This window comes from Gorilla gorilla, chromosome 5, assembly GCF_029281585.2.
Source record: "Gorilla gorilla gorilla isolate KB3781 chromosome 5, NHGRI_mGorGor1-v2.1_pri, whole genome shotgun sequence".
Taxonomy (NCBI): Eukaryota; Metazoa; Chordata; class Mammalia; order Primates; family Hominidae; genus Gorilla; species Gorilla gorilla.
In genome coordinates this window covers 108,830,378-108,853,381 of record NC_073229.2, presented here as the reverse complement: position 1 = coordinate 108,853,381, position 23,004 = coordinate 108,830,378, and the positions used below count along the sequence as shown (strand labels likewise).

Below are 23,004 nucleotides of genomic sequence, written 5' to 3'. Positions count from 1 at the left end.
CAGTAACAGCACCACTGCACTCCAGCCTGGGCAACAGAGCAAGACTCTGTCTCAAAAAAAGAAAAAAAATTACATAGCCTCAGACCTCTGAAATATGGCACATTATAAATTATTTAAAATATTTTACAGAATATTTATGGAAAGTCTATCTAATTGAAAGTTAGATAGAAATGAAAGTCATGTGGTATCTGATCTCAGTTTACTTGCTTCATGTTCCACCTCCATTTTGCCTCTCAAACTCATCAAGCCTTTTCTTCCCTAAGAAAGCAGTGGCTTTGCAGATACAGTATCTTTGAGGTATTGTCATGAACTTAAACCTGCTATTCATATTCTTGACTAAGCTCAGTGAGAGAGATACCTCCGGCAGAGGTTAGGCAGCTTTTCTTCATGATCTGTGGACACTTGGCAGAAGTGCTGATGACAGTTGCAAGAACATGATGCACAGCAGTATTCTTTACAGCAGTTTAATCTGTGTCATCAAATCCCCAGAAACCATGATTAATAGCAGCACTTTAGTTTGTTCTCAAGTTGTATATTTGACAGTGGTGAACTTTGATCTACAGTCCCACTTTACAGAATCATTTTGACAAAAACATTTTGTGTAATCCTTTCATCTCATTAAGCACCCCCCCAAAAAAATCACATACGGGACATTTAATGCCATTGCTGTAAGCTGTGTGTTTAGTATACCATTTAAGTACTTTTAAAAATGTTTGAAACTCAATTTATTTATTATATTTGCATGCCAAATTGTGCTATCCAAAAACATGGACCTCAGATCATGTAGACATAAATGAATGAATGAATGAATGAATAAAATTTTATCTTCTATAACCTTCTACTGGATTACTAAAGGATAGAGGGGTGAGTTGTGATCAGACATTGAGTAGTCAGCATCACACAAGGCAATCTTACCACCCAGAAGTGGCCAGTGAAGGATTTCTCAAGGTCAGATTTAATGAGGAACATGGAATGGAAAATTAACCCTATGGGGAATAATGAGTCCATGATTTAGTCTCAGATAAAATTATTTTTCTTTCATGTAGTTAGCTGGGTTAAATTAGTATTTTTTCATTTTTTCCCCCTCTATTCTTCACCCTATACATTCCGGGTGTAGAGAATACTCTTTCTATTCTTTTTATAATTCTCTTTCTGGAGCATCATTGCCCAATAGAAATAGAAGATGAGGCACATATGCCATTTAAAATTTTCTACTGGCCACATTAAAAGAAAAAACATTAAAATTAATTTTAATAATTGATTTAACCCAATGTATCTTAAATATTATTATTTAAACATGTAACTAATATAAAACTTAATTCTGTAGGATTTTACTGTTTTTGTACTTAGTCTTTGAGCTCCAGTTTCTATTTTACACTAACAGTAAGTGAATTTTCACTTTTTACACTGCTTTCGGTTTAAAATTTAAACTTATGTTAATTAAGATTGAGCAAAATTTTAAAACTCTAGTTCTGCAGCTACATTAGCCACACTTCAAGTGCTCAGTAGCCATGTGTCTGGTGGCTACCATACTGGACAGAGTTCTGAAGCATCAGTCAGAGAAATAGCTCTATGACTGGGGAACGTAATGTTATTCTGTTGAATACTTTAGCAAATGTAGTCTTACCTGGGAATTACTGGAAAAATGAGAAGAAGGAGCATTAGGATATCTGGTACCTGTGTGTACTTTGTACCTGGTAGCGAAACGGTATCTTTTGTTTAAAACGTAAGGACTGAAAAGAGAAGCACATAGAGATGGAACGCAGGATCATTGGAAAGCGCTTTAAAAGTGGTAGCCACTACTGTGAGCTTGTCAGCCTTAGATTAACAATATGAACGTAAGATCTTTGAAGTCACAGAATAGGACTGATATATAATAGGTATTTAGTAAGTGCTACTATCTTTTACTTCTTTCCTTATATTCATTGTAGTAGCCATATAGTACTTCATCAGTCAAAGGAAAAAATCGAGTCTTTCTTTATAGATGGTTAATGGTTGTGACTCAGGATATGTTCTCATATAAAGACAATCTTTAGAGGATTGTTGGAGAAAAGAGGAATTTCTTTCATACTCCATGGAAATGATTATTGGTTAATAATAAGCAGTAAATACACCAGGCGTATTAGTGTTACATATATTTTGGAAAGAAAGTGCAGTTGAAATTGGGTATTGGATTTATTTGCCACTTTAATAGAAGTGTTAGGGGGGCAGGTGGTGTGGAAGCAAGTGAAATTGCTCATAAAAATGTGCCCTGGCCAGTGGAGTATTTCTGAGCATGGCTGGTCCCCTGCTGCTTTGTCCCTGGAGAGCAGAGCTTTCATCCCAGCCTGAGTCTTCTCAGGATGGCCTGTCTGTTGTTTCTCCCTCTGCCACATGGTTTTAGATGCAATCCAGGATTTCCAGGAAGGCACTATGCCAAGGTTTCTAAGCTGGAAGACAAGATAGCAACTTTTGATGGAAATATGTCTGGCCTGTGTGATGCAGTGATTTAATTAATTATGTTCAAAGTACTAAACTACCATCAGCTGTAATAGTTACAGGAACTGAGGCTCCATGAAGAACATTGAAGTAATGGAAATCCAATAAAAAGTAACACTGAGTTGGCTTAGATAAGGGGAAAAAGGGAGATATCAAAGAGGAGGCTGGACTTCTTGTCTGTGTAGTTGACTCATTATAAACTTCAAGAAAAATCTGCTGGGCCCCAACACCATCTTTCATCGTGAAGTGAAAATGGTTGTATAGGAAAGATTATCACTGTGGCTTCTAGAGACTATGATCTGTTTCTGCTGTTACTGAGTTTATAAAAAGAAAAAAAATGCTTTTCCCAAAGTGATCATTTATGGGGCCTCCGCATTGGGATGATTCTGTTAGTTCTTGAAGCACTTGAATCTAAAATGTCCTACCAGGATAAGTGTCACTTTTGGAGATTGCATTAAATACAATATCTCATGAAAATTACATCATATTTAAGTTATTTTTAAATTCCTTTTGCTGCTGGCATATTTGGGTAGGCATTTGCAAATGCCATTAAGCATCTATGACTAGAAATGAGGAAAGAGAAAGAACTGAGTTTTCTCATTCTCCTTCTTACTGGTTTAGGTCATTTCTTTTCCCATATCCCTCCCTACATATGATCTGAGGTTGTGAGTTGACTAAGGCCTCAACTAAGGGCTCTGACACATGTGCCACTATGGGCTTTGGGGGAAGGGATGGGGGCAGGAGAGAGAGAGAGAGTTTTAATGGATCAAATACTTAATAATGGTTTGTATGTGCCAAGTAAAATTCTAAAGATATCTTATATATTAACACATTTGCTCCTAACAACAAGCCTCTGTAATATATGCTATTATTATCACCCCATCTTATAGACATGAACACTGAGTAATAAAGAGAGATTAAATAATGTGACCAAAGTCACTCAGCCTGTAAGTGTCAAAGTCAAGATTTGCATCCAAGGATCCTGGCTCCAGGGACCATGCTTTTCATCACTCTGCTGTCCCACCTCCTGTGCTATGTTATGGAAGTTCAGGGTTTCCAAAGTACCTTATAAATGTTTTCCAAAGCATCTCAGTAGTAGAAGCTCATGAAACTGGTGGGCTACAAGGCTGGGATTCAGTCCCAGGTGGTCTCTGTCCAAGATCCTCTCTACTATATGTCACACACATGTTAGGTTCACAATAATATTTGTTAAATAAATGAATATTCTAGAGAGGACAGGGAAAAAGTGCTTTTAAACACTGATGTTGTGATACTGAGAATCACACTGGGGTACTGGGAATGGATATTCTTAATTCTCAGTTGTAGAACATAATTTCCTCACCCCCTCACCATGCATACACACACACACACACACATACACACACAGATGTACACACACATACACATCCTATTTTGTTTCCAACTAGCATATTATCCAAAACCAACTAACTGATCAGTGTCAACTTCTTGCACAAATGCATCCTTTGAGAGTTTCTTGCTGAGAAAGAATAAGTGTAAATTTTAAGAATTAGTGCAAGGTATTTCTTATTTTATACCCTTTGCGGGGATTGCCCGCCCAGACCCTAGCACAAACCTACAGAGCTAGCAGAGTAGACAGAGAATGACTGCCCAAGAGTGTCCCTCAGGGTCCCCAGCTGAGTGAGGCCCTTCACAGTGACCGAGGACAAAACATGTGAGGCAAAACACATCAGCTCTTGAACACGGCCTGTTTCGTTCCCCGCAGCTCTGTAAAATCAAAGTTGGAGGCACCACAGGAGCTCTTTTAAAATGTCCTGGCCAGCTTGCTGCAGCCCAGATGTTGTTCCAGTCATTTCGCTGCAAGCTCCAATAATCGCATGACTTGAGCTGCTCCTCCGCAGACCCGCTAGCCTCCATTGGCACTGCTCCTGTAGATGTTACAGATGCCACAACTCATTTCTTTGAAGTCAGTGTGTTTTTTTAAAAAACACCACTTTCAACTGATTTGGCCCAAATTCTCATTATATAAGCTGATCTTCTGGAACATCTGTCACTGTTGTGGCTTCGGCCTCCATCCTCTACTGAAGTATAATAAATTGACATTAATAAATAATGAGGCAGTGGTGAGTTTAACATACATATTATGAAGCATTGAGGCTAAAATGGCAGACTTTCATCTTTCAGAAAGACCAAAAGCATAGATTAAGCAAACAAAGGAAACACAGCTAGGTTCCAGATGACAACCTCCAACTATTGCTGGCTTAAAAAAATTATAATGTACCTCACATAATTGACTGTCTCTAAATAATACAAATTGACACAAGGTTAATGGGAATGGCTGGGGCTTCATAGCTGGAGACATATTAACACAGCATAATTTCCATTCTATACCCTCTTGGTTCCCATTTCTCCAAATGCCCTCTTTTGTCCAGAGAAAGTATTTTCTTAGCAGAAATAACCATTGCAATTCAGTCTTCTGTTGACCTCTGCCATAAAGAATAATGTCATAGTGGTATTATGCACTTAGGTAACACCAACCTATCTCATTGCATGGTGTGATCTCATTGGCCACAGTCTCATTGTTACTGTCAATGTTTAGTTGCTCATTATTCTTCTGTGGGGTCATATCGTGTACCTGCTATGTCAGTACCTTTAGGCATATGCTAGTGAATGCCCTTTGTGAAAACAGAAAAAGAAGCAGAATCTGGTTACTCTCTAGTGTGAAGTTCAATGCTTTTGAAATTCATATATTTCCATTTATACATGGCCAAAGATAACCTAAAATCAAGGCTAACACATGTAGTAAGAAAAATAGCAAATGGGCTGTGGTTCAATCCTTTGTTCTTTGGCACACACACACGTGCACATACACACAAGTTTGCATACTCTTAACCTGTACTTGTGTGCCCAGCCTCCGCCTGTCTTTTGTAACATAAAAGCTCTCTGAAGCCAAGGACAGCATCTGGCTGGTTTAGCCTGTATAGCTCCAAGTTTGTGTCATGCAGTGGATGCTTAGTAAATATTTAATGACAAAGGAAACACTGCTGTAAGTGAGGATGACTATTATTACTATTTAGCAATGAATGAATGGAAGGAGAGAGATGAATTGCCTGATGCCAACACAGCAAGTCAGTTGCAAAGTATACTTTGGAAGGCTGAGTGCTTGGACTGTGCCTGGGCTTTTTCAGATTTGGGCATAGAACACTTTGTTGTTGGCTTAGAGCTTGCTAAAATTAAAGCAAGAACACAGACCTCTGGGAGTTTACATTTTAAAAGCAAATATAGTGTGGAAGCCAAAACTAAGAGTATCAAAAAGTGAGAAGACCAGCTGAAATCAGCAGACACTGGTAACATAGAGGAAGAAGGATAGGAAGTTTCTCTGTTGGTGCAAAGCCCAGGAGTGACTTCTCCTTGGTTCCTTTAAGGAATACTTCCACCATAGGCCAATATGGTTATGATAAAACTTCATTTTATTTTACAGCCAACAGTTAGCATTATTTACCAGTCACAGTTCTTAGACATAAAGAATGTGACTCACTGCAGGCTTACAGGCTAGATCACAAAGATAATTAATTACTCCTGCCCATACTCACTTCTAGACTTGACCTATCTTAAATTGACATACTTGCAAGTCGATAGTGCAAGTATAGCAAGTATACATATCGTATTTGCATTTATTTTCAATTTTAATGCAAATTCTCTTGTAGAGACTTTTTTTCATTTTTAAATCGAATTATATATTTTTTTTCCTTTTTTTTATCATACTTTAAGTTTTAGGGTACATGTGCACAACGTGCAGGTTACTTACATATCTATACATGTGCCATGTTGGTGTGCTGCACCCATTAACTCGTCATTTAGCATTAGGTATATCTCCTAATGCTATCCCTCCCCCCTCCCCTCACCCCACAACAGGCCCCGGTGTGTGATGTTCCCCTTCCTGTGTCCATGTGTTCTCATTGTTCAGTTCCCACCTATGAGTGAGAACATGCGGTGTTTGGTTTTTTGTCCTTGCAATAGTTTGCTGAGATTGATGGTTTCCAGCTTCATCCATGTCCCTACAAGGGACATGAACTCATCATTTTTAATGGCTGCATAGTATTCCATGGTGTATATGTGCCACATTTTCTTAATCCAGTCTATTATTGTTGGACATTTGGGTTGGTTCCAAGTCTTTGTTATTGTGAATAGTGCCACAGTGAACATACCTGTGCATGTGTCTTTATAGCAGCATGATTTATAATCCTTTGGGTATATACCCAGTAATGGGATGGCTGGGTCAAATGGTGTTTCCAGTTCTAGATCCCTGAGGAATTGCCACACTGACTTCCACAATGGTTGAACTAGTTTACAGTCCCACCAAGAGCGTAAAAGTGTTCCTATTTCTCCACATCCTCTCCAGCACCTGTTGTTTCCTGACTTTTTAATGATCTCCATTCTAACTGGTGTGAGATGGTATCTCATTGTGGTTTTGATGTGCATTTCTCTGATGGCCAGTGATGATGAGCATTTTTTCATGTGTCTTTTGGCTGCATAAATGTCTTCTTTTGAGAAGTGTCTGTTCATATCCTTTGCCCACTTTTTGATGGGGTTGTTTGTTTTTTCCTTGTAAATTTGAGTTCATTGTAGATTCTGGATATTAGTCCTTTGCCAGATGAGTAGATTGCAAAAATTTTCTCCCATTCTGTAGTTTGCCTGTTCACTCTGATGGTAGTTTCTTTTGCTGTGCAGAAGCTCTTTAGTTTAATTAGATCCCATTTGTCAATTTTGGCTTTTGTTTCCATGTCTTTTGTTGTTTTAGACATGAAGTACTTGCCCATGCCTATGTCCTGAATGGTATTGCCTAGGTTTTCTTCTAGGGTTTTTATGGTCTTAGGTCTAACATTTAAGTCTTTAATCCATCTTGAATTAATTTTTGTATAAGGTGTAAGGAAGGGATCCAATTTCAGCTTTCTATATATGGCTAGCCAGTTTTCCCAGAATCTTTTATTAAATAGGGAATCCTTTCCCCATTTCTTGTTTTTGTCAGGTTTGTCAAAGATCAGATAGTTGTAGATATGCAGCATTATTTCTGAGGGCTCTGTTCTGCTCCATTTGTCTATATCTCTGTTTTAGTAACAGTACCATGCTGTTTTGGTTACTGTAGCCTTGTAGTATAGTTTGAAGTCAGGTAGCGTGACGCCTCCAGCTTTGTTCTTTTGGCTTAGGATTGACTTGGCTATGCGGGCTCTTTTTTGGTTCCATATGAACTTTAAAGTAGTTTTTTCCAATTCTGTGAAGAAAGTCATTGGTAGCTTGATGGGGATGGCATTGAATCTATAAATTACCTTGGGCAGTATGGCCATTTTCATGATATTGATTCTTCCTACCCAGGCTCATGGAATGTTCTTCCATTCGTTTGTATCCTCTTTTATTTCATTGAGCAGTGGTTTGTAGTTCTCCTTGAAGAGGTCCTTCACATCCCTTGTAAGTTGGATTCCTAGGTATTTTATTCTCTTTGAAGCAATTGTGAATGGGAGTTCACTCATGATTTGGCTCTGTTTGTCTATTATTGGTGTATAAGAATGCTTGTGATTTTTGTACATTGATTTTGTATCCTGAGATTTGCTGAAGTTGCCTATCAGCTTAAGGAGATTTTGGGCTGAGACAATGGGGTTTTCTAGATATACAGTCATGTCATCTGCAAACAGGGACAATTTGACTTCCTCTTTTCCTAATTGAATACCCTTTATTTCCTTCTCCTGCCTGATTGCCCTGGCCAGAACTTCCAACACTATGTTGAATAGGAGTGGTGAGAGAGGGCATCCCTGTCTTGTGCCAGTTTTCAAAGGGAATGCTTCCAGTTTTTCCCATTCAGTATGATATTGGCTGTGGGTTTGTCATAGATAGCTCTTATTATTTTGAGATACGTCCCATCAATACCTAATTTATTGAGAGTTTTTAGCATGAAAGGTTGTTGAATTTTGTCAATGGCCTTTTCTGCATCTATTGAGATAATCATGTGGTTTTTGTCTTTGGTTCTGTTTATATGCTGGATTACATTTATTGATTTTCGTATGTTGAACTAGGCTTGCATCCCAGGGATGAAGCCCACTTGATCATGGTGGATAAGCTTTTTGATGTGCTGCTGGATTTGGTTTGCTGGTATTTTATTGAGGATTTTTGCATTGACATTCATCAGGTATATTGGTCCAAAATTGTCTTTTTTTGTTGTGTCTCTGCCAGGTTTTGGTATCAAGATGATGCTGGCCTCATAAAATGAGTTAGGGAGGATTCCCTCTTTTTCTATTGATTGGAATAGTTTCAGAAGGAATGGTACCAGCTCCTCCTTATACCTCTGGTAGAATTCGGCTGTGAATCCAACTGGTCCTGGACTTTTTTTTGGTTGGTAAGCTATTAATTATTGCCTCAATTTCAGAGCCTGTTATTGGTCTATTCAGAGATTCAACTTCTTCGTGGTTTAGTCTTGGGAGGGTGTATTTGCCAAGGAATTTATCCATTTCTTCTAGATTTTCTAGTTTATTTGCAGAGAGGTGTTTATAGTATTCTCTGATGGTAGTTTGTATTTCTGTGGGATTGGTGGTGATATCCCTTTTATCATTTTTTATTGTGTCTATTTGATTCTTCTCTCTTTTCTTCTTTATTAGTCTTCCTAGTGGTCTATCAATTTTGTTGATCTTTTCAAAAAACCAGCTTCTGGATTCATTGATTTTTTGAAGGGTTTTTTGTGTCTCTATCTCCTTCTGTTCTGCTCTGATCTTAGTTATTTCTTGCCTTCTGCTAGCTTTTGAATGTGTTTGCTCTTGTTTCTCTATTCTTTTAATTGTGATATTAGGGTGTCAATTTTAGATCTTTCCTGCTTTGTCTTGTGGGCATTTAGTGGTATAAATTTCCCTCTACACACTGCTTTGAATGTGTCCCAGAGATTCTGGTATGTTGTGTCTTTGTTCTCATTGGTTTCAAAGAACATCTTTATTTCTGCCTTCATTTTGTTATGTACCCAGTAGTCATTCAGGAGCAGGTTGTTCAGTTTCCATGTAGTTGAGCGGTTCTGAGTGAGTTTCTTAATCTTGAGTTCTAGTTTGATTGCACTGTGGTCTGAGAGACAGTTTGTTATAATTTCTGTTCTTTTACATTTGCTGACAAGTGCTTTACTTCCAACTATGTGGTCAATTTTGGAATAGGTGTGGTGTGGTGCTGAGAAGAATGTATATTCTGTTGATTTGGGGTGGGGAGTTCTGTAGATGTCTATTAGGTCCACTTGGTGCAGAGCTGAGTTCAATTCCTGTATATTGTTGTTAACTTTCTGTCTCGTTGATCTGTCTAATGTTGACAGTGGGGTGTTAAAGTCTCCCATTATTATCGTGTGGGAGTCTAAATCTCTTTATAGGTCTCTAAGGACTTGCTTTATGAATCTGGGTGCTCCTGTATTGGTTGCATATATATTTAGGATAGTTAGCTCTTCTTGTTAAATTGATCCCTTTACCATTACATAGTGGCCTTCTTTGTCTCTTTTCGTCTTTGTTAGTTTAAAGTCTCTTTTATCAGAGACTAGGATTGCAACCCCTGCCTTTTTTTGTTTTCCATTTGCTTGGTAGATCTTCCTCCATCCCTTTATTTTGAGCCTACGTGTCTCTCTGCACATGAGATGGGTTTCCTGAATACAGCACACTGATGGGTCTTGACTCTTTATCCAATTGTGTCTTTTAATTGGAGCATTTAGCCTATTTACATTTAAGGTTAATATTGTTATGTGTGAATTTGATCCTGTCATTATGATGTTAGCTGGTTATTTTGCTCGTTAGTTGATGCAGTTTCTTCCTAGCTTTGACGGTCTTTACAATTTGGCATGTTTTTGCAGTGGCTGGTACCATTTGTTCCTTTCCACGTTTAGTGCTTCCTTCAGGAGCTCTTTTAGGGCAGGCCTGGTGGTGACAAAATCTCTCAGCATTTGCTTGTCTCTAAAGGATTTTATTTCTCCTTCATTTATGAAGCTTAGTTTGGCTGGATATGAAATTCTGGGTTGAAAATTCTTCTCTTTAAGAATGTTGAATATTGGCCCCCAGCCTCTTCTGGCTTGTAGACTTTCTGCCAAGAGATCAGCTGTTAGTCTGATGGGTTTCCCTTTGTGGATAACCCGACCTTTCTCTCTGGCTGCCCTTAACATTTTTTCCTTCATTTCAACTTTGGTGAATCTGACAATTATGTGTCTTGGAGTTGCTCTTCTCAAAGAGTATCTCTGTGGCATTCTCTGTATTTCCTGAATCTGAATGTTGTCTTGCCTTGCTAGATTGGTGAAGTTCTCCTGGATAATATCCTGCAGAGTGTTTTCCAACTGAACCTGCAGAGTGGTTCAATTCTCCCCGTCACTTTCAGGTACACCAATCAGACGTAGATTTGGTCTTTTCACATAGTCCCGTATTTCTTGGAGGCTTTGTTCATTTCTTTTTGTTCTTTTTTCTCTAAACTTCTCTTCTCACTTCATTTCATTCATTTGATCTTCCATCACTGATGCTATTTCTTCCAGTTGATCGAATTGGCTACTGAGGCTTGTGCTTTCATCATGTAGTTCTTTTGCCATGGTTTTCCACTCCATCAGGTCCTTTAAGGACTTCTCTGCATTGGTTATTCTAGTTAGCCATTTGTCTAATTTTTTTTCAAGGTTTTAATCTTCTTTGCCATGGGTTCAAACTTCCTCCTTTAGCTCAGAGTAGTTTGATCATCTGAAGCCTTCTTCTCTCAACTCGTCAAAGTCATTCTGCATCCAGCTTTGTTCCATTGCTGGTGAGGAGCTATGTTCCTTTGGAGGAGGAGAGGTGCTCTGATTTTTAGAGTTTCCAGTTTTTCTGCTCTGTTTTTTCCCCATCTTTGCAGTTTTATCTACCTTTGGTCTTTGACGATGGTGACGTACAGATGGGTTTTTGGTGTGGATGTCCTTTCTGTTTATTAGTTTTCCTTCTAACAGTCAGGACCCTCAGCTGCAGGTCTGTTGGAGTTTGCTGGAGGTCCACTCCAGACCCTGTTTGCCTGGGTATCAGCAGTGGTGGCTGCAGAACAGCAGATATTAGTGAGCAGCAAATGTTGCTGCCTGATCGTTCCTCTGGAAGTTTTGTCTCAGAGGAGTACCCGGCCGTGTGAGGTGTCAGTCTGCCCCTACTGGGGGGTTCCTCCCAGTTAGGCTACTTGGGGGTCAGGGACCCACTTGAGGAGGCAGTCTGTCCATTCTCAGATCTCCAGCTGCGTGCTGGGAGAACCACTACTCTCTTCAAAGCTGTCAGACAGGGACATTTAAGTCTGCAGAGGATTCTGCTGCCTTTTGTTTGGCTATGCCCTGTCCCCCTAGGTGGAGTCTACAGAGGAAGGCAGGCAGGCCTCCTTGAGCTGTGGTGCACTCCACCCAGTTCAAGCTTCCAGGCTGCTTTGTTTACCTACTCAAGCCTCCACAATGGCGGGCGCCTCTCCCCCAGCCTCGCTTCCACCTTGCAGTTTGATCTCAGACTGCTGTGCTAGCAATGATTGAGGCTCCGTGGGCATAGAACCTTCTGAGCCAGGGTTGGGATATAATCTTCTGGTGTGCTGTTTGCTAAGACTGTTGGAAAAGTGCAGTATTACGGTGGGAGTGACCCGATTTTTCAGGTGCTGTCTGTCACCCCTTTCTTTGACTAGGAAAGGGAATTCCCTGACCCCTTGTGCTTCCCAGGTGAGGCGATGCCTCATCCTGCTTCAGCTCTCACTTGATGCGCTGCACCCACTGTCCTGCACCCACTTTCCGACACTTCCCAGCGAGATGAACCTGGTACCTCAGTTGGAAATGCAGAAATCACCTGTCTTCTGCATCACTCATGCTTGGAGCTGTAGACTGGAACTGTTCCTATTCGGCCATCTTGGCTCCACCTTTTTTCTTTTTTTTTTTTTTTTGACGGAGTCTCACATTATTGCCTAGGCTGCAGTGTGGTGACACAATCTCGGGTCACTGCAACCTCCACCTCCAAGGTTCAAGCAATTCTCTTGCCTCAGCCTCCCTAGTAGCTGGGATTACTTGTGCCCACCATCATGCCTGGGTAATTTTTGTATTATTATTTTTTTTTTAGTAGAGATGGGGCTTCCCCATATTGGTCAGCCTGGTCTCGAACTCCTGAGTTCAGGTGGTCTGACCACCTCAGCCTCCCAAAGTGTTGGGATTGCAGGCGTGAGCCACCATGTCTGGCCAAGAGACTGATTTATTTTAATCATGATCCATTCCCTTCAGGCTATGAGGCTGGGTAAATATTTATGTAATTTTTGCTTGATTCAGCACAAAAATAGCAGCCACTTTAATGTGCCTGTGCTCAAGCTGTTTGCTAAAATATTGGATAATTTTGGTATTTATTATTATCCCGGGACTAAGATCTTTTAATTCAAAAGAATAGTTGAGTTGTCAGTGTTATTATAACTGATTCATTATATCACATTCTGTTTGTTAGCAATTCATGACTTGGTCTCAGAACTCAGAAATTAGAGCAAAAGAATTACAAAATTATTTATATATGGATGTAATAATTTGGGATATTTTATATCCCATCTGCCTAGAGTTCACTTGTTATAACAAAAGCCTGTGTAAATTCATAGGCTACTATGTAGAGCTTAGCCCTGCATAGCAGATGTATTTGTATAATTTCTGTTACCAAAATATCTTGTAACCTCCTTCCACTACTGGCTTTGGGCTTTTGGGTACACATTGAAGGTTGTTTACCCAATAACCATTCTTCCTTTCTTCCTTACTATCAGAACCTCAGTTTTCTTTGGGGAATTATTTGTTCCCAGAGTTCCTTGCAGCTATTTGTAACTACATGAACACTTCAGGCCAATAAGATATAAATTGTTGTGTTTTAGGGATTTGTTGAAAAATGTTTGCTTTTCTAGTACAGAGTCTACCTTTTACTTCTTATTCCTCTCCTGTTTTATTCTTCTCACTTAAATTATAATATAATTCCAGAAGTGGAAGAGCTATTTTGTGAGCATTCAAATCAAGGCATAGTAAATATAAGTTTCAAATTGAAGCTTTGAATCAGGTGGCAGAGGGCCTTGTACATGAGGCTATTAACTCAGAACTTTTCCAGTGGGCCAGGCAGAGCCACTGACAGGTTTTGAGCATAAAACTGGCAAGAGTAGGGTGAAGTGCAGGGTCAGTAATAGGGAAAGAAGATTCTTTACAGAATTGGAGATGGGAGGCATGGACATGAGGAGGCTGGACTTTAATTAAAAGACTCTAAAATAGGATCCTCACTCATATTACAATTTACAATCAGTAACTCAGTAACCAAAGTTTGGTCGAGGTCAGCATGATGTAAAATTAAATGATAAAAAACATGCAATGTGTATTTTAGGTAGATAAACAATTTAGCTAAATAGCCAGTGTATATGAATGTCCTATTCTTCTTTTCCACTTTCCCTGTTCCCTACCATTCACCTCCCTCCTTCCTCCTCCCTCACTTCTTTCTCTCTCTTTTTCCACCATCCCTATTTGTAGCTTTATTCTAATCCAGGAATGATAGACTTTGGGGGAAATTTAGAGATTTCATTGTGTGTGTGTGTGTGTGTGTGTGTGTGTGTGTGTGTGTTTTAGCCATATAGCTAGGGTAAAATCAATGGAAAGGGTACATTGAAGATCAACTCACCAATCCATGGGTAATAGTGATTTATGTTAAAGAATTCATCAGCTTCAACTTGCGGTTCCCAAATCCCCCTTTGTTAGATGTGTGGTATTAGAAGCCTCATTGTTACAGAGAATCGTAACATCATGACCACACAGTGGCAAAGGTGTGGCAAGCTAACTGGTTCTATTTGGTCCAGAGTAAGTTTTTAAATTAAAATAGCCTAGATGTGCATTAATTAACCTGAACAGTACTTCCTGCTCTCATCCTTTTTTCTCCAGATTAAGGAGTATCACTGTTGTTTATTTGTTTGTTTGTTTGCTTTGTGCCTGCTGCATATTTGAAAGGCATTCAGCTCCTTCATGGTGAGTATTTACTTTATTGCTATTTGGGAGGTAGGCTTGGAAAGTGAGAATGTTGCTGTTGCCCTTTCTGTAGACAGTCAGAAACAAACAAACCAAGAAAATCTATAAGCTCCTAACAGATGGGTTTTAAAAAGTAGGTCATATTTTGAGCCCACCAACTTTGATGACATCCCTATAACAGAAACTGGATTCCTAAGTGTCAGGACAATATAAATGAGGTTCTAAAATGGACTCTGGATCTGTTATAGCTTCCAAGTACAGCTGGGAAAAAAATTTTAGAGGGAAGTCTCTAAGGATTTGGGAAAGTAAAAACCACTCCGGGAAGCCCTGAATTCATTGCTCTGTCTCGCTTTTTCCCTGATAGACGATATTGGGATTGATTCAGTCTTGGGAATTAAAGAATTCAGATGATGTGGAGATGTTGGGGGAAAAAAGGGGGGTATGTAAGTGTGTGTGTATGTGTGTGTGTGTGGCAAGGAAAAATCAATTTTCCTCCTTTTCGATAAGAAAATTAAAGCATATGGAGGCTAAAGTCCAACTATGCTGCTTCACTTTAAGATAATCTGTTTTTGGCACCTGAAAGGCTAGAAGGGCAAGATGTGAAATCTGTGAGGAAGAAAGAGACCCCATCTTCCACCTGGTCTAGGATGTGTATACCAGGGACACTTTAGGTAATAGAATTATGTATAGATCAAGTTAAAGAGCATGAAGCTCAGAGGAAGAGGGTTATAGGTTTATGAGAACTCACAGGACTAAGATAAAGTGCCCTTGTGTATTTTGCACTCTGGAGAGGGGAAATAAAATACCTTCTTAGATCCAAATATCTGTGGTTTGTCAGGCTTCATGCCTCATTGCTGAGTGAGAACAATTGGAAACCAGGAGGTACATTTATACATCAACACGATTTTGCCTCCAATGGAATGAAGGATGAAATGGCCTCCCCAGATTACCCCTTGTTGATTGCTTGGCATCCCAAATGCTAGTCCATCAGAAATGTTTCCCAAGCTTAACTCCCCCAAATACTGTTGAACTAGAAATACATTTTCATTACTTTTTGTCTTGTCTAAAGACTGCTTGCTCTTCCTCTCTCCCTCATGATCTATGTCTGAGATCCAAAAATATTTCTTCTTTTATGTCTTCCTCATTTTGACTATAAATTTTGTCCAAGACAGAAATTCTGCAACACAGGCTGTTACCAGGCATTTTTCACACTTGTTTTCTATGTGCTGATTTTTGTGCTATTATTTTCCAAAATTGATTATTCAGTAAAGTAAGTCCACAACTTATGAATATGTGTTGTCAACCATAGCCTTCCCTTTCCAATCAACCTGATGGATATCAAGTATTTTATACTGGTTGAGGATAGAAGGGGACAAGACAATATAATGAAAGCAGTTACAGTGATTGTATTTAGTCAAATGCAAACTTAGTACATGTCTGTATATATACATATATATATATATACACACACATATATATATTTACATACACACCATACCTCAATGGTATTTGAATACACTGAAAATGTTCCTATCTCTATCCTGACTCTTTCTCTTTCCTTTCACACAAAACTATTGTGAGGCAGAGCTTTATTGTGAGGCAGAGCTTTATCCAGAATGCGGAAGCTATTGTCCAATTGAGTGGAAATAGAGCCATTCATCTTGAAAATCTTGACGCATATCTGCAATTATGTTAATTGCTATTGCACTATGAACAAAGAAACTACTACTTATGCCAAAAAAAAAGTTAACAAGAGGAGGTTAGCAACAAATGCACATGTCCAGCATATAGACAGCTGCTGGGGAGACTCAAACCATAGCACATGTCTTATGACTTTACGAAGAGAAATAATTTAAACTAAGGGTGTGAGGGTTGGATGCTCCAACTCATTTCCCATTGGGATAAACAAGGTGCTATTTACCATGCAATCAGACGGGACTTATTCTAAAATACCTCTGTGGGAATAATTAACAATACATAAGATATGTGATTTCACCCTGACTTTCAACAGGAGATATTGACTTTGTCTTTAACTACCTACGGATTCTCCAAGCTTTTCTATTCTAGGAGTAAAGAAGACCCTAGAAGAGAAGGAAAATTGAGGAAAGTTGATAGTCCACAGAACTTTAATTCTCCTGAGCTTTGACTTTCTTACCTATCTGGAATATCGTGCTTTTCAGCTGACATTCTGAAATAGTTCTTTTGGTTCTATAGGCACATAAAAAATCATTTGGTTATTTTATGGCCTCTTATTAGAAGAACTTTGTGCCAAATTTGCAAGTCCAGGTCCTTATACATTTCAGCTGTGAAACCTTGGGCAGTTTCATAACTCCTCTAAGCCTCAGTTTCCTTATCTGTAAAAAGAGGATAATAACAGCACTTACTTCACAGAGATTTTGCAAGGTCAAATCATCTCATAAATGTAAAGCACCTATAATGGTGCCTGGCACATAATCAGCACTTACATAGCTTATATAGCACAGCATCACCACGTTAAGTATACACACTGACCAGTGGGATTTCTATTAAAAAGTTTGGGTGGCATTAGACATAAAAAATGACAATGAAGTACTCTAGGCTATTTGGTAGAGCTGGGGGGCAAAGTTGCCATTATATCAAGTGTACAGTATATGGTACGGAAACTATTGTATTTAAAATCATTGTTTCTTCATTATAAAAGGGTTATTCATTTGCACTCAATTTTTATTTGGGCCTTTAAAATATGGAGTGCACTTAAAATACTATCTAGGATAGTTTATATCCTAAAGATAATTATTAAACAAGGAAAGTGAAGATAAGACACACTGTTAGCAATCTTTCTTGCGTGTCCCATCCCATGGTCATATTTTCTTGGGATCCAGCAGGAATATTATAGAATAAAAATGCACAGAACAATCTGACAGGAAGCTCCTTTACCACCCCTCATCCTTTCCCACTGACTCTATTTGGGAATCCCCAGGAAAGATGACATGCCCATGAGATCTCAGCAGATCTGTCTCACTACTTTACTTACTAGTCTGCTCCGTACTATATACCATCAAAATGGAAAACTAATGAATTCAAAAAAACTTTGGCTACTGCATCCTACATGGATTTGAATCTGCATATTCTGTCATTTTTGCTAACATTAGCACACAATCTAAGATTGCTCTAGTTTTTCTTTCAAAATTGATTGGACCACCTTACTTATTTTTGTAATAGGATCAATGATAATGAAATTTAGTCTCTTTTGCTCAATGATTTGGACATTTTAATCTAGAAAGGATTACAAATCTTTTAAAGAAATACACCAGACATCGTCATTAGCCATGCTTGTTAAGATGTTGACATCAAATATAGGATCTTTGTAGAATCAGAAATGTAAATCTATTACTTTTGGATGTAATAGACAATATTTGTAGGACCCTATTTATTATGTTCAACTTTTAATAGCTTTTAATAGAATGTGTAAATTGTTTCATGAAGTAGATCAATAGAATCAGCATGAATAAAGACTGATATTCAATTCAATAAATATTTATTGAAGTATATTGTGGGAAAATTACAGCCTCTGCTCTCTCTTCCCTCAAAAAAAGCATTTGTTTAAGAAAACTGAGTGATAAAAGAATTAAGGAAGATCTGGCAAAACAACTGAAATCTGATAAATCCTAGGTTTCAGAATTCATTTGAATTTGAAACCTAGGATTTTGACAAGTCATCCTTAGATTCATCTCACCAAGTCCCAGTAGGTGGAAAATTCGACATATTTTTGTAATATATAATTAGGTGGAATGTGATTCCAGAGAGGGCAAACTGAATGAAGTAGAAACCACATTTTTTTCCTTGAGTGCTCTCTTTTGTAAAAACTGTGAGCTATGCAATCATGGTTTTAGATTTCATGATCATCATTTTTGCAACAGACCAAAGAGCTTTTATACATAAGCAATTATCCAATATTAACAGATGCACCCAATTTAAAAAAACCATAAACAGTTATGTACAAAACATATACCTACTTGCTTACAAAGGCAGAAGCTAGCATACTTTACTTAGACTGAAATGTATTAATATTATTCTGGTTGCTCTTCATCCATTACTTTAATCATATTAAGTGAATAATAAATATGAGGCATTCTACTGTCTACTAGGGATAAAGGTAAGTGGTTACTACCTCCAAGAAATCGACAGTTTAGTAGTCTAGGATACAAGTACAGAAATAAAAGTTTGGAGAAGCTATATAAAAACACATGTAGGATCTAGTGGGATCACAAAGGAATAAGTGATAATTAAGTTAAAAACAATTTTGTTGAAAATAAATCAAACTAGTTTGATTCTTGGCATCATCATTTCACAATGCATATATATACATATAAACATCAAGTTGTGCAACTTAAATATATACAATTTCTATTTGTCAATTATATCTCAATAAACCTGGAAAAAAGTCTTGTTAACATAAAAAAATCGAGTGGATATTCAGTGAAATAATAAATTGATCAGAAATAAACATTCCTGATTATTGCTTTTTAACATAATGTGGGTAGTTTCGTTGCACATGAGAGCAATATCAAAAATTTGTTATTAGTATTTAGGCATTTTTTTTTTTTACTATTTCCAAGAATTAGAAATAATTAAAAAAAAGAAGAAGAAATTACCTAGGAGCAAGGAGGGAGTCAGTCTCACATCCAACTGGGGTAAGTAGGGGCATAAGTAAGACATCGTCATCAGAGGCCTCTTAGAAATGATGTTTAAGTTGAATTTTAAAAGACAGCTGAGCACCCTTATGTTTGGTTCAGGGCAGGCAGTAGCCTCCAGTGGGGTTGGGCTGAGCATAGGTGACTGCGATCAAGGCTGCAGATGTGAGGGAATGGGGCCAGAACAATAGGAGAGCTGGAGCAGCTGGGTGTCAGAGCAGTAGGGGGTGTACCAGATCCTGCAGGTAGGCTGGAGGGATGAATTCTGATAACTTTGAGGCTGTGTTACTATAGAAACACTGTTATGAAGATAGTAAGCACTGGAAATATTAGTGAGAGAAAGTTGAACCTGGGTCTTTGGTTAAACTCTTCTGGAAGACTGAAGTAGATCTGGGTTATAAGTGCCCACTGATCACCAGCAGGGGCAGAAGAAAACTTTCTCTGGAGGAATATTTCCCCAAGTTAAGGCTGTAGGACTTTCACAGAAAAATATCAAGCCATGAGTTCCTATACAGAAATTAGTAAATACACTAGAAAGTAGGCCATGTGAAGGACAGTCAATAGACAGAATAAACAATACGTTTGAACCTCTATGAACTGCTAAGTTTGAAACATTTAACAAAATAAAGGATGCAATTAAAAGATGAACAAACAACAAAAGACAAGCAAATATGGTAATTAAAAAAAGCTGAACTTCTAGAAATAAACAATTGTAAGTGCTGTAATTCAAAACAACTTAATGGATGGGTAAAAATAACAGATTAAACAAAATTAAAGAAAGTTTGTGAGCTGAAAAAATAATCTGAAAAATCTATCTAGAATGTTGCAGAGATGATTAAATGAAATGTGATATCAACATTGAAAGATATAGAAGATAAAAATAGAAGGTCTTACATATGTTCAGTAAGAGTTTGAAAAAAGAGATTTGAGAGAATGGAGGAGAGGCAAAATATAACAAAGTAGCAAGTATTAATTTTCCCAAACTGATGCACATGTACCCTAAAACTTAAAGTATAATAAAAAAATAAATAAAATAAAATAAAATAAAATAAAATAAAATTATGACAACACATTTTCAAAGAGAACAACACAGCTCCAGCAGGATAAAGAAAAAGAAGTCCATCTTAAAAGCATCACAATACATTTTCAGAATATTAAGACAAGGAGAAAATACAGAAAGTAGCCAGAGAGAAAGGGTTGATCACCTACACAAGAACAACAATTATAATGACAGCAGTGTTCTCCACAGAGAAAAATGGAAGCCAGAAGACTGTGGAATAATGTTTTTAAAATGCTGATAGATAACTGTCAACCTGTACTCCTGTTCTCTTCCTCCCACTAAAAACAAAACACAAAAACATCTTTGAAGAATGAGGGCAAAATATAGTCTTTTACAGATACAAGATAATTTACAGAAATTCAAGGGAATTTACTACCAAAGAATCCACTCTACAGGAAGTCATGAAGGCTACATTTCAAGAAAAAGGAGACTGATCTCAGAAGGATGGTCTAGATACAAAAACAGTGAGAATGTAAATGATAAACAGAAATGTAAACATTGTGTAAAGTAAAATAACACCATATATTTTATGGTGTTACAAAATACATAGAACTAAATTATTGGACAAGTACTTTATAATTTCAGTGGAGGAAAACTAGTTATTTTAAGGTCTGTATCATTCACAAGGGGTTCAAGACATTTTTAAATTTTAGACTTTGTTAAGTTAAATATGCATAATACAATTTCAAACAGAACCATTAAAAAATAGAAATAGAGCCAGTAGTGAGCTGGTAAATGTGTTACAATTGGCTCTCTGAAGACAAAGCCCTAATTTGTGGCATTTGCCAATTTCCATGGTGTAAATACTCCCACCATGAATGATTTCAAGCTACCTACATGAAGTCACTGAACTTCATACTGAGCAAAGGAACAGAAGTGAAAGGAAAGGAATCGGAAAGGATACCTAGAAGGACACACCAACAAGATCAAATGAAAACTAAGAGAGTGTTGTATTCTGAAAGCTAAGTTAATAAAGTGTTTCAAGGAGGGAGGGAGTGATCATATTAACGGAGAATATTAGTACTCACTGAATATCCATGTTTATTTCATTGATATGAACCTCCTTATGTTAGGTTGGTGTTGTGTGACTAGATTCTGGCTAATGGGGTGGATATCATAGTCCTTCCTGACCTTAAGTAATTAGAAGGAACCAAGGGCCAACCTACTGAAATAGAAGATTCCCCCGTGGCTAGCAAAGTCATATAAGACTCCAACAGACATCTTATGATGTCTACTCTGTCCTGGGCACAGTGCTACTTCCAAAGAATAAAACAGTGAGTAAAACAGGAATTTTGAAATGATTATGTAGCAGTTATACTCTTGTTTCAAGTGTTTTCAAGTCACAAGACCATGTAGCTCAGTTCTATAAACAACTACTTTAACAGTGGCATATTCCCAAAGGAGCATTCTTTATGGGTACCAGAGTATAGCAATACATCTATGTCCCTTCTCTTATTCCTTCTCTACATCAAGCAAACATAGCCCTAGGCACTGAAACATAGCCCCAGGCTTCTCTAGAAACTAATTTCTTCAGTGTTGAAGGCCATTGATCTCTACGCTTTTTTGTTTTGCTATAGTCAGTCACATTGTACTTCAGTGCTGGCAGTGTGGTTAGGTCCTGTATCAGCTGAGATAAAAACACAAATACACTTGCACATTAATACATGAACATAAACGTACACAAAATTTCAATGGCCTCAAGTCACATAAAAATAGATTCATATTCATTAGTGTAGTGTATGAGGTCTGGAATGGACCCATCCAGAGTGTAGGCTTATCCGAATGGTGTCTGTATAGCTTACCAAATTCCACATGAGTAGAGCTAGAGGAAATCTGAGAGATCATTCAATCCAGTGTTTATCAAACATTCTTCTAGACACAATACATAGAACTATATTTTAAGACACACACATGCACACACAAAAACAGAAACACACACACACCTAACTGAAACAAAACTCTCAGGAAAGAATATACCATGCAGAAGAGGACTCCAGTCTGCTGGCTGGGTCAGAGCCCAGCTGAGGCAGGCAGGGGATATAAGGAAGAACCAGCACCCCTTTCTCCTCAGGCACCCCTACACCCACACTAGGTCTCTCCTGATGAATTGAAGTGGACAGTGACCTCACAATGCACTTAAAGGGCAGGACAACTGACAACATCCTATACAATGGACTGTGGAGCTGTGTCTGGGTGGCACTGTCTACAGCTTGTACCACCTTGGCTGGGTTTTCTTCTAGAAGAAGTGAGATCAAGAAGCCTGGTAGACCTGGGGAAGTTGTAAAAACATCAATGAATGCTGGCTTCTGTGAATACCAATAAAAAAAATGAAGCAGTGTGATATTTTCTATCCTGTCCTGTCCTAAGCTATCTTATCCTATGTTCCATCCCATCCCATCCCATCCCATCCCATCCCATCCCATCCCATCCCATCCCATCCCATTCCCTACTTTATCCCTTATCTTATCCTCTTTCCTTTCCAAGCATTGCCTGTTGCAACTGACTACATTGACTTTATGTCCCACAGATGGCTCCAAATCACAGTGTGAAAATACTGTTTTAGACCAACCCCCTAATTTAATGGAAAGAAAAACTGAAGCTTAGCGACAACAAATAGTTTTTCAAGGTCACAGTTATTGCAGAGCTAGGACCAGAGCCTAGGTACCCTGGTCCAGAGGGTTTTGTTCTTATTGGAGGGCTATCTGCACCTCTCTTTGAATCTCTTAGAATAGGGAGATAAGGAGAAGAAGGAAACATAAATTGATGGCTATGCCCTGCCTTCTCCTTTCTACTTATCCCTGGTCAAGGTTGCCAGA

At 38.2% G+C, this 23,004-nt stretch overlaps 1 long non-coding RNA gene across 3 annotated transcripts; it reads right to left on the bottom strand.

Annotated features, from left to right (window-relative positions):
- Window positions 1-2,171: 2,171 nt before the first annotated feature.
- On the bottom strand, window positions 2,172-22,286 carry LOC101146868 (uncharacterized). 3 transcript variants are annotated; one of them, XR_174911.4, is made up of 3 exons: window positions 22,166-22,286; window positions 16,611-16,809; window positions 2,172-2,429 (listed from the first exon to the last, which is right to left on the bottom strand). It is a non-coding gene; the product is annotated as an uncharacterized lncRNA (long non-coding RNA). The 3 variants fall into 3 exon arrangements; XR_174912.3 differs by having other exon boundaries at window positions 22,132-22,269; XR_008680522.2 differs by lacking the exon at window positions 22,166-22,286 and adding an exon at window positions 19,090-19,197.
- Window positions 22,287-23,004: the final 718 nt, after the last annotated feature.